Here is an 11,194-nt window from a genome sequence, read left to right as displayed (position 1 = left end):
AAGGCTGTTCCATAGCCTCTGCCATTATAAAAACTTTTCCTTTTTTGAGGGGTAGTTTGGTCTCATCTCCCCTCCCACCAGTTCTTTTTTTTTTTTTAAAACAAAAGGAATCATCTACCAACATATCGATCTTACTGGACCCCGCAACTAAAGTGGCCTCCCCACTTCTAACCTTTCTTTTCCAGTTTGCTAGGAATCTCTTTGTGGTTTGTCTAGTCATCCTAGAATTAAAAATGGTACGGGGAGGACTAACCTGGTAGTCATCTTGTGCAGGTAAAGTAGCATGGCCAATTGGCTCGAAAGTGGGGTGCATGTGGTTAATTACAGGTCGAGAGGACAAGGTTGTATTCTCAAGAAAGGTGTCAGCGGCAATGGATGGGATCTCAAAGTTTGATGGCATTTCCCCATTAAGCAAGACATTCTCTCCTTTATTCCCTACCTCCACATTATTTCCAAAAGTGGTAGCAAACAGCTGGTCATGTGTTGGAATACGAAGGTCACTAGCCTCTGTTCCCAACTTTTTTGCTAGTAGTGGACCAAGCCCCTTCCCGCTAGAACTAGACCTCTTATCGTCGAAGTTGCTGTGTTTGAAGTCATCTGAGTCCTCCATCTCTTCCCTTTTGCTTGTTTGAACATGACCAGATTTCATCTGAGGACTAGCTCTGAGCCAGGCTCCATATTGGGATTGGTTTTCTACACGTGATCTTCCATCCCATGCAAACTTCGAACATCTTAGCTTAGTATGTTAGATAGAACCACATTGGAAACAAAAACTGGGCAGTCTCTCATACTAGATCCAAACTCGGTTATCCCCCATAGTGAGGAATCTTCCTCTTGCCAACGACTTGGAAGTATTAACTAGAACTTTGACTTGCATGAATTCACCCCAACCCATCTCCTCCCTATCTGTGTCAACTAACAAGACATGACCTATGGTTGCACCCAACTTTTCACCCATGTTCTTATTCATGCCCACAAAAGCCAAGTTATGGAACTATATCCAGAAAGGTTCCAGAGTGAAGTTGATGTCTTTAGGATTCAGACTACAAACACAATCTTGTACGCAAATGAGATTTCTATTGGACACCATAGCATCACCCTGTGCTTCTCTTATGGCGCTCCAACCTTCTTAAAGGTTAATGATCCCTCTACTTTCTAGATTTTGGACATGGTGGCCTTGAAAGCACCCTTATTGATATCCTTTTCTGAGACTATTTGAGGAACCAGACACCTCTTGCTTTTTCTTGTTAGAAATCAAAACATCTTCCTCCGAGAGACTCACATATTGTTGTTCAACTTCAGTCCACTACAACACAATTTGTCTTTTGTGACAAGGAAACTGTCACCAAAAATTACCAAAACGTCACTAAAGATATTTGGTGACGATTTGAAACCGTCACCACGACTGTCACCTAATGTACATCATAGAAAATAATTGGTGACGGTTTACTACTGAATCATCACTAAAAATATTTTTAGTGACAGTGTTTGGTTGAACGTTCGAACATTCCCTTTTCTTGTGATGGTTGAGATCTGTCATAGAAAGTAACGTTTAGACGTCCAATTGAATGTTCGAATGGCAACCCGACCGATTGGCATTCAAATGACAGAAGTTGACATTTGTTGAGTACAGTTTGAATGTATCATATTTACATTCAAACGTTTATGCATCCGAACGTTAATTACAATAAATGTTCAAATTTCCATTCAAACGTTAACAGACCAAAGTTCAAACGTAACAGGTGTAACAGGTGTAACGTTTGGACGTTATTTCGAATATAAATGAAGGAGCGTTCGAATGCAAGTGGTACATTCAAAGGTTTGTTCGAACGTTAATCATTTAATCATTCGAACGTTTTATTCGTTTGAGGGTGAATATGTTCGAATGTTGTGGCCTACGTTCGAATGTTACTATATAATTTTGAGTATTCACATTCGAACGTTGGTTCAAATGTAAACCAATGTTCGAACGTTTTTAATTTACATTCAAACGTATAGATCAGAAATACTAATTTTATAAAATTTAAAAACACACCAATTGTATCATATTACATACCATCAATTAACAATTAACAATGTCTTATAAAATTTCAAAATTAGATATTAAAATTAATTATATACCTTGATAAAATTTATTTCTTCTGTTTTCCTCGCCTATCGTGATTTTGTTGTAACGACATAACATGCTCCATTTGCACCATCATCTCTCCCTGCACTTGCTCTTGGACTTCACTGTATATTCTTTTCTCCTGGTCTCTTTGTTGGTCTTGCAAACGCATCTCTAAATGAGACTGTCATTCTAAGAGAGATTCTAACTCTTGCTGTCTCAACTTCATATACTCATTCTCACGCCGTGCAATTTCTAAATCTTTGGTAAGATTATTAATTTGTGAAGTCGATGAGGTTGAGGAGGATGAACATTTATGCTTGAAAGATCGTCCCAAACCTCTTGCCATACTAGACTGCGGCCCGAGCACTTGTGTGAATATGTCTATATCACTAGAAGAGGATTCCTCAGAAGCTGACTGCATCTCCATTATTTTTTCCTGCAATTTCAAAGGTAATGATCGTTAATAAGTAACATATCAAAAGAAATAGAAATAAAAAATAAATTATTCACATGTTGCATATTTCTTTAACAAAATTAACACTGCTTACATAATTATCTGTAGCGACAGGATCCATCCACTGACTACGCTCATTAGTGTGAGCAGCAGTATAGACATGGATAAGAGAAAAGTTTTCAGGATCATCATGTTTCTAACAAAACGACATTATCAATTTTAAAAAGATAATGTTAGTACTTAAATAAAAGAATATCATAAAAATAAATGAATTCTATAATTTTTTAATTATCATTTTTTCAGTAAGACTGTGGAATGACCTTGAACCGACATGATGGTGGACAGTCGGAGCAGATCTATTCTGTGTATTTGTAGAACTCAAATGCTACAAAATTAATTAAGAATGTTAATTGTAATATATACATATAATATATAGACCGAATATGAATGTAAATAATTAAAATATATAAATGTAAAATACCTGATAATCTGGAGATGCGAAAAGATCACAACACTTTCTCCAATTATCTAACTTCATCTGCTGAAAGGGGGACCGCGCAGCCTCTTCCAACGTCTCAAACTCCTTGAAGTGGTCATGACATCGTCCCTTGTGACGTTCGGAATAGTGTAGCCAACAACTTATTCATGGTTCTCAAATTCTTGCTACTGCGAAAGTCGACGTCGAATTCAACCTAATAAGTGAATCAAGTAAAAAACATGATATACTAATCTAGGTGAAAAAATGTACTCTCAAAGTAAACTCACCAGCACACGACTTTAAATGTGCTCCTTAATCTCATTCAGAACATCTCGCTATTAGCGCACATAAAATGGAGTATAAGCTCGAACTAATGTGCCAATATAGGAGGAAAACGCTACTGCACTATCATCCACTCCTCTAGTAGAATTATCAGGAATGGTGATCTTGAGTTTTCTATGCCTTCTATTTTTCTCAAGAGAGATGTCACGTGTATAGCCATGACCGCGACGTGCAAATGCATCAACTATATGATAATAGTATAATTGTAGTTATATAGTTATTGAGACAAAAGTATTAACTAAATAATTAATTATCAACCACAATATTTCCTTACTGGTAGGTGTCGACTGGCTGTTATTCTCTTGCTTCTTAACTTAATTTTCAGGAGTGGATTCCTCACGTGGGGAGTCCTCAATCGGTTCGGGACTTGGACTTGGCAGAACCACATTTCTTCGTTGTTGTTTTGGCGGCATCCTTGAAAATAATTAATTATATCAAAGAAAATTAATTAGAAAAAATTATGAAAAGTATAATATTTTATAGTCACCAATATGAATAAAATATTTAGTACTTTTATTCTTCATCTTCGGATGTATTTTCTCCATGCTTGTTTCAAAATCTCCATCAATAACATCTTCATCATCATCATCAACCTCTTCTTCGTCCTCTTTATCCACCTCCTGCCCAGATTCTGATTCGTCTTCATCTTCATCTTCTTCTTCTTCTTCTTCTTCCTTCTCGCTTATTTGAATTGAATGATCATTTAATACGGACGAGTCGATATGGACGGGCGGGACATCATCTCTACACAAGGGGAGCAACTTGAGTGCACCAAGGTCAACAAACAAGTTATTACCCTCTCCATCTTCCTGGTATGCCTCTACAATGGGAGTGACATCTTCATCTCCACTATTATCATAATCTACACTCGTTCCTGCTTCATATATATTTCGAGAGACAAAACGACTCATCAAGTTATCTCTCCACTATATTCATCAGAACTTTTCATTGGATCAGTCAAGTAATAGACTTGAATAACTTGACAAGCCAATACGAATGGATCATCTTCATACCATTTATATGCAGTATTGACACTCGTAAAGTGATTATCCCTATGTATCGAAACCTGACCACCGCCTAGATCCCACCAATCACATTTAAAGACATATGCTACAGACCCACCCAGATATTTCAATCCGATAATATCACGTATGACACCATAATAGTCAATATCATCTGTTCCATGACTCCTCTCAACCAACACACCTGAGTTTTGAGTATTTCTATTACATTCACTGTCCAGAGTATGGAATCTATAACCTCAAACCGTGCATGCAGTGTATCGAAATGCTCTATTTGAGGGACCACGGACCAATGCATACAATTCAGGAAATTGATCAGGGATCATGAGTACGTTGTTCCAAAATTTAACAATTGAAATAGTATATATTTATTAAAAGTTACCTAGAATTAAATGTTTCAAATTGTAACATATATATAATTTTAATTCATACACATTCTTCAAAGAGTTAATGTGAAGCAACCGCACAATAAACAACATTTCGGCATGTTTTGTACAACTTGGATAAAACTCGCGCTTTGCATCTTTCGACATTGAAGTGGAATTTTCACAATAAGTCCCTCGGCCACTTGAGGCATTGTCGTCAATGTCACCCAACATCTCCTCCATCTTATCCCACTCATAATCAGCATCCATGTGCTGTAAATAATTTGGGTGATCGACCAATACATCTGCTGACTGTTTATACGGCTCACCATGCAATACTCATCGGGTATACCCCAGATCCATACCGTTTACAAATATAAGACTTTCAATTTCATCTAAGCCTATCGCATACAAATTTTTACACACTCGACATGGACACTTAATGTAACCACGACTATCAGTAGAGGCCCATGCAAAATCAATGAAGGTTCTTACTCCACGCGCATAGGGTACGTAATCCTTTTCAAGTTTATCGTCCAGACGTATCTAATTTTTGTCCATTTCTAAAAATATCTATCTATTAATAACACGTACATCAAAAACTCACATGCATGTCATGTTTCAATTCTCATTATTTTTTTAATAAGGTAGTTGATCCTATCTCATTCGAGATTATATTATCCATATTGCACAAATATCGTCACTTTACTACTTTCCACATTAGTAAAAATTTTGGCAGCACCTCCCGATCGTTCTCCAAGTATACATGTTCAAATAGAGGGATTGTGACCCTACGAACAGTATACCCGAAGAACAGTAGAGGAAGACACTGAAACTTCATATCACAACGTGGAAAGTAGGAATAACAAAAATGTGTAATACAGATAATATAATCTCAAACTGTCCACACTGGACAATTCAGGAATTAGTGAACATATAAATGTACACTAATTTCCAAATAAGTCTAAAATTATTTATGCAATGTCACACTATATCTATCAAAAAACACTACAAACAATATCTTCATATTGTTTGAATTAACAATGTCACCTTTTAGTAGTGTTATATTGTTAAACTAGATAGAGATGAAAGAATATATGAACAAGTTTTCTATCAGTACACAACGAAGGAGAATGATCTTAAAGAAATGTCTAAATTTTAGTCTAATTGCTTGACTGTCAAAATCTCTCCGCCCTTGACAACTCTCAAGGCCGGAGAGACTTTGACAGTCAAGTAATTAGACTAAAATTTAGACATTTCTTCAAGATCATTCTTCCTCATTGTGTACAAGACAAAACTTTTTCACATATTCTTTTATCTCTCTCTAGTTTAATAATATAACACTACTAGAATGTGACATTGTTAATTTATAAAAAAATAAAAATTAATAGTTATGGAATCGAAACTTCAGATTTTTCAACAGATAACAAAGTATTTTATAGTGATTTTGGATTGGCTGGAGCTATTCTATATGAAATACTATAATGAATGATTTCGGATTATTATTCCTAAATTATAATTTTAATTGTTATTATATATCTTAGGACATTGTTAATTGATACCTATGTAATCTTAATTGTTATTATATAATTGTTATTATGATTGTTATATATAATTTCAAATGTTAGTATATAATTTTAATTATTATCATTCCTAAATTTTAATTATAATTGAGTGAGTTATTTATTTATATAGACAATAAGTATATAATTCAACAATGAACAATATTTACAAACAATAATCACAATATTTTAAATCTATATCATAACATATTTACAATATTTATACAACAATATTTTTACACATTAATTCATCAATGAACACCATAAAGTCACAAATTATTCACAAACAATAATCACAATATTTCAAATCCATATCACAACATATTCACAATATTTCTATATATATTAATTCATCAATGAATACCATAAACTCACAAACTATTCACAAAATTCACAAACAATAATCATAATATTTCAAGAGTAAGTATTAAATCACAACAAAATGTATAAACATGTTTCTAAAATCACAACAAAATGTATAAACATATTGTTAAAGTTCAGAAATATACCTAGCGCTCACAATATCCTATTACAAATCAAAAACTTCCAACTTGCCAAAATAACCGATCTTCCAAAAAATACAACACAAACTTATTAGAAGCATATATATAACAGAAACACAAGACAAATATCATAAAATTCAAAAAAATACAAAAGAAAAATAGTTTTTCCTTACCAAAATCAAAGGAACTAAAGTTTCAAAATATTAATTAACTCTCTCTCACTCTAACACACTCTCTCTAACCCACGACCCTCTCTCACTTAACTCTCTCTCACTCTAACCCTCTCTCACCGTCTCTCTCTCTAGGTTATTTAGGTGCACGGGAGAAGCAGTAGAAATGAGTCTGCTATCTCTCGTGCATGTATTCATTCAAAAACTAAATCTTTAGATTTAATGTTCGAACGTTAAAACATCCCATCCAATTTTTAGATAATGTTCGAACGTTAAAAAACTTAGGTAAATTGTTTGCAAATAACATTCAGACGTTGGCTATACACGTTCGAACATATCTTCCTATGATCGAGCCCGAAATCTAGCGGAAGATTTCCCACAATTTTATTTTCATGTTCAAACGTTAGGAAATTTGGCATTCGAATGTCTATAAATTTTCAGTGAATTTCATCGACTAACGTTCAGACATAAAATTTTAATGTCCGAACGTTTCAGATCATTATAGAGGTGCCTAAATCGAGCAGAAAATTTCCTGCATTTTTCTTCTCTTGTTCTAACATATTATAATTGTACGTTCGAATGTCAATCGATTTTCTCTCATATATCTCCATTCACGTTCGCACATTAAATTGAAACATTCGAAAGTGGAAAGATCATCACAGATATGAGAAAATCGAGCGGGAATATAATATTAACGTTCGAATGTTACTTTTATTCAATAGTTAGTATTTATTAATACCATAGTTATATATATATATATATATATGTATTTTTTCTAGATACTTATAATATTTCTCTTCAATATAATCGCTTTTTATTTTTGAAAAGTTGAGAAAAATACTAGCATTTTGTGACCATTTTCCTCTTTCATATAACCCACTTGTTTGATATATTCTTTGTTACTTTTAAATTCTTCTTTACTTAAGGTATATATTTGGGCATCATCCCCAATCACTTGTGAATATGTTAGAGAAAAATGTTCATTTTTAAAATGATGAGAGATGAATGCCAAGGTAAGTAATCTTGACTATATATAATATATAATATATACTATATTATATAGCATATTATAGTATACTATATTATATATATACACTATAATATACTATATATATTATAATATAATATTAGATATAGTATGCTATATGTTATAGTATAAATTATAATAAGTAACATATATTAATAATATAATATATTATAGTCAATATTTTAGAAAATCAATCGACAAACGTTCCAACGTACAAAGTTTCAATTACATAGCCATTATGTCTTCTACATTCGAACGTATATTTTTTCACATTCAGACGATACTTTTCGTAACATTTACATCCAAACGTTTAATTATAACGTCCGAAGATACTACTTTTTAAATTTATTTATGCTTCAACGTTTGGACGTGTATCATTTATGTTCGCACGTAAAACTCATACGTTCGAACGTATAACATAAACATCTGAACGTACGTCATTTAAATTTATTTACTACTTACGTTCGAACGTGTATGTTATACGTTCGCACGTATGTGTTTTACGTGAGAATGTAAAGGATACATGTCCAAACGTTTTATCTGAACGTTCAACTATTTGTTTTACTATGCTTGAACGTTAATGCAAAATAGCTTAAAATTAATATGAACAATGCATCAATGTAAATAATTTGTTTTCTTTTTTTATTTCAGGATATGACTCATCATTTGCATACTAGGAAACGAGGGAGAGAAGGAGCCTCTCAGGACGCTACTCATATCGGGGCTTGTACTGTTATGGTGGAGCGAGAGGTCCTGATCAATGAGTTAGACAAATTCAAATGGGAGCAAACGAACATCAGAGATGTCTTCGTCAGTAGAGGCTGGGGTAATATCTGCATATTAAGAGGGAAGGTATACACCTTAATGGTTCAAGAGTTCTATATGGGGATGTGTGACATGCCTCAAGATGCATCATCTCACACTGTGACTGTACGCGGTGTTTCCATTGAGATTTCACTGGATTCGTCAAGGAGTTGAGACATCGACTATGGCTAACTCTCTAGGCATGGTTCGTACATCTACATCTGCACACGACATGAGGATGTAGGCACTTCTACATCATCTATTGGCCCATTTGAGCCAGTATCAGCCAGAAATACAGATCGGTCAGAAGTCGAGGATACTGGCCTCGAGGCTCGGGATGATGACCGAGATGAGGATTTCTACATCCTCACCGGGAGAGATCGCACACAAATCAAGAGGAAGAACGCCTTCAACCAAAACCATCTGCTAGTTTTCTTTCTCATGTTGCACCTTATTGTTACAATAAACGTAGATCCTGTGGCACATAAAACCACATTTAGTCGACTTCGGGCACAATTTTTTATATGAGTGGCACATGAAAATTCCATAGATTTGCCACTAGACATCTTTGAGAGGATTCGTTATGAAGTGAGCATTGTCTCCACGGACAATCTCTCATACAGTATCCTAATCAGCTGGCTATTACTTGCTTGGAGAGTACCAACCTAGCCGGAGGAGCGGGTCAAAGATTAGATAAGCCCCCTCGACATGACCACGTATCGACGCAACATTGGACAGGCGAAGAGACGTCAGCCACCCCTGTAGAGGATCTAGTTCCTCCAATGCAGCCTGAGCCAGGTGTGAGGAGTAGTAGTCAGCAGCCGACAAGTACATCTGTGCGACATGCGGGGCTTGCTTGGGTTGATGCGGTGATCTCACGGTTGACAGCGCATATCGATCGCAAGATCGATCGTCGATCGCTCAGGGCTGTAGAGGCGTCTGTCACCGAGATAGCCCATCGTGTAGGTATCCTCAACGACAAGGTTGATACCTTGACTGAGGAGATACAGAGTATAAATTTCGCGAACAACGCTATCATTTGAGTGTTGTTTACGAAATTCTATCATATTTTATTTTTTGTTTTTAATATATGTAAGGAACAATATTATTTAATATTTATATGGTTTTTTCATTTCAATTCTCAATCTTCTTTAACGTTATATTTTTCAACTTTAATACTAAATCACTGCACTTCAAATATATATAAACATAAATATATATTTACATATGTATATATAAATATATAATTATATTTTACAAATTGTGTATATATAAATATATACAAGTCAATTTTTTAAACTCGTTCACAAATTATGCACTATAAAAATCAAATAATCTTTAAATTAGAGTCATATTTAATTTAAATTTACAATTAACGTTCAAAAGTTAATTACTAACGTTTGAACGTTGGCGCCAAAACATTTTACGTTCGCACGTAAGTAGCCACAATGTTTGAATGTATATGTAACATTCGAACGTAAATTTCTTATACGTTGGAACGTAAAAAAATCTCATCTGTCTTTACTGACGGTTTCCAAATATCGTCATATAAAAGGCTTTTTAGTGACAATTTGTTTCCCAACCATCACTAAAAAACAATTGTGTTATGGTGGTCAGACGTAGGCCCTCATACAAGTTAGAAAGTTCTTCTTCCATGGTAAACTAGAGCTGAAAGAAGAGACTAACGGCTCTTCAGATAATATTTAAGTGGCTATGTTTGGGTAGCGAAGATATCTCAACACTTTTTAAGTATTCTCGTACGGATGAAAATATTCCACATGCCAAACACAGTGAACCATCTTCGTACCAAAGTCTCTCCAAAAATCACTATAATATTTATCACTATTATATATAAATAAAAAATAAAATCACTATAATATTTATCACTCTTATATATAAAAAATAAATAAAATCACTATAATATTTATTACTATCATATATAAATAAAAAATTAAATCACTATAATATTTATTACTATTATATATAAATAAAAAATAAAATCACTATAATATTTATCACTATTAAATATAAATAAAAAATAAAATCACTATAATATTTATTACTATTATATATAAATAAAAAATAAAATCACTATAATATTTATCACTCTTATATATAAAAAATAAATAAAATCACTATAATATTTATTACTATCATATATAAATAAAAAATTAAATCACTATAATATTTATTACTATTATATATAAATAAAAAATAAAATCACTATAATATTTATCACTATTAAATATAAATAAAAAATAAAATCACTATAATATTTATCACTATTATATATAAATAAAAAATAAAATCACTATAATATTTATCACAATTATATATAAATAAAATCATCATTAAAA

The 11,194-nt window shown here is 33.3% G+C and overlaps 1 long non-coding RNA gene across 1 annotated transcript; it reads right to left on the bottom strand.

Annotated features, from left to right (window-relative positions):
* Nucleotides 1–283: 283 nt before the first annotated feature.
* On the bottom strand, nucleotides 284–10,797 carry LOC121265549. Its single transcript, XR_005940684.1, has 3 exons — nucleotides 10,524–10,797; nucleotides 1,363–1,366; nucleotides 284–295 (listed from the first exon to the last, which is right to left on the bottom strand). It is a non-coding gene; the product is annotated as an uncharacterized LOC121265549 (long non-coding RNA).
* Nucleotides 10,798–11,194: the final 397 nt, after the last annotated feature.

This window comes from Juglans microcarpa x Juglans regia, chromosome 5D (assembly GCF_004785595.1).
Source record: "Juglans microcarpa x Juglans regia isolate MS1-56 chromosome 5D, Jm3101_v1.0, whole genome shotgun sequence".
Taxonomy (NCBI): Eukaryota; Viridiplantae; Streptophyta; class Magnoliopsida; order Fagales; family Juglandaceae; genus Juglans; species Juglans microcarpa x Juglans regia.
This window is presented reverse-complemented; position numbering and strand designations above follow the sequence as displayed.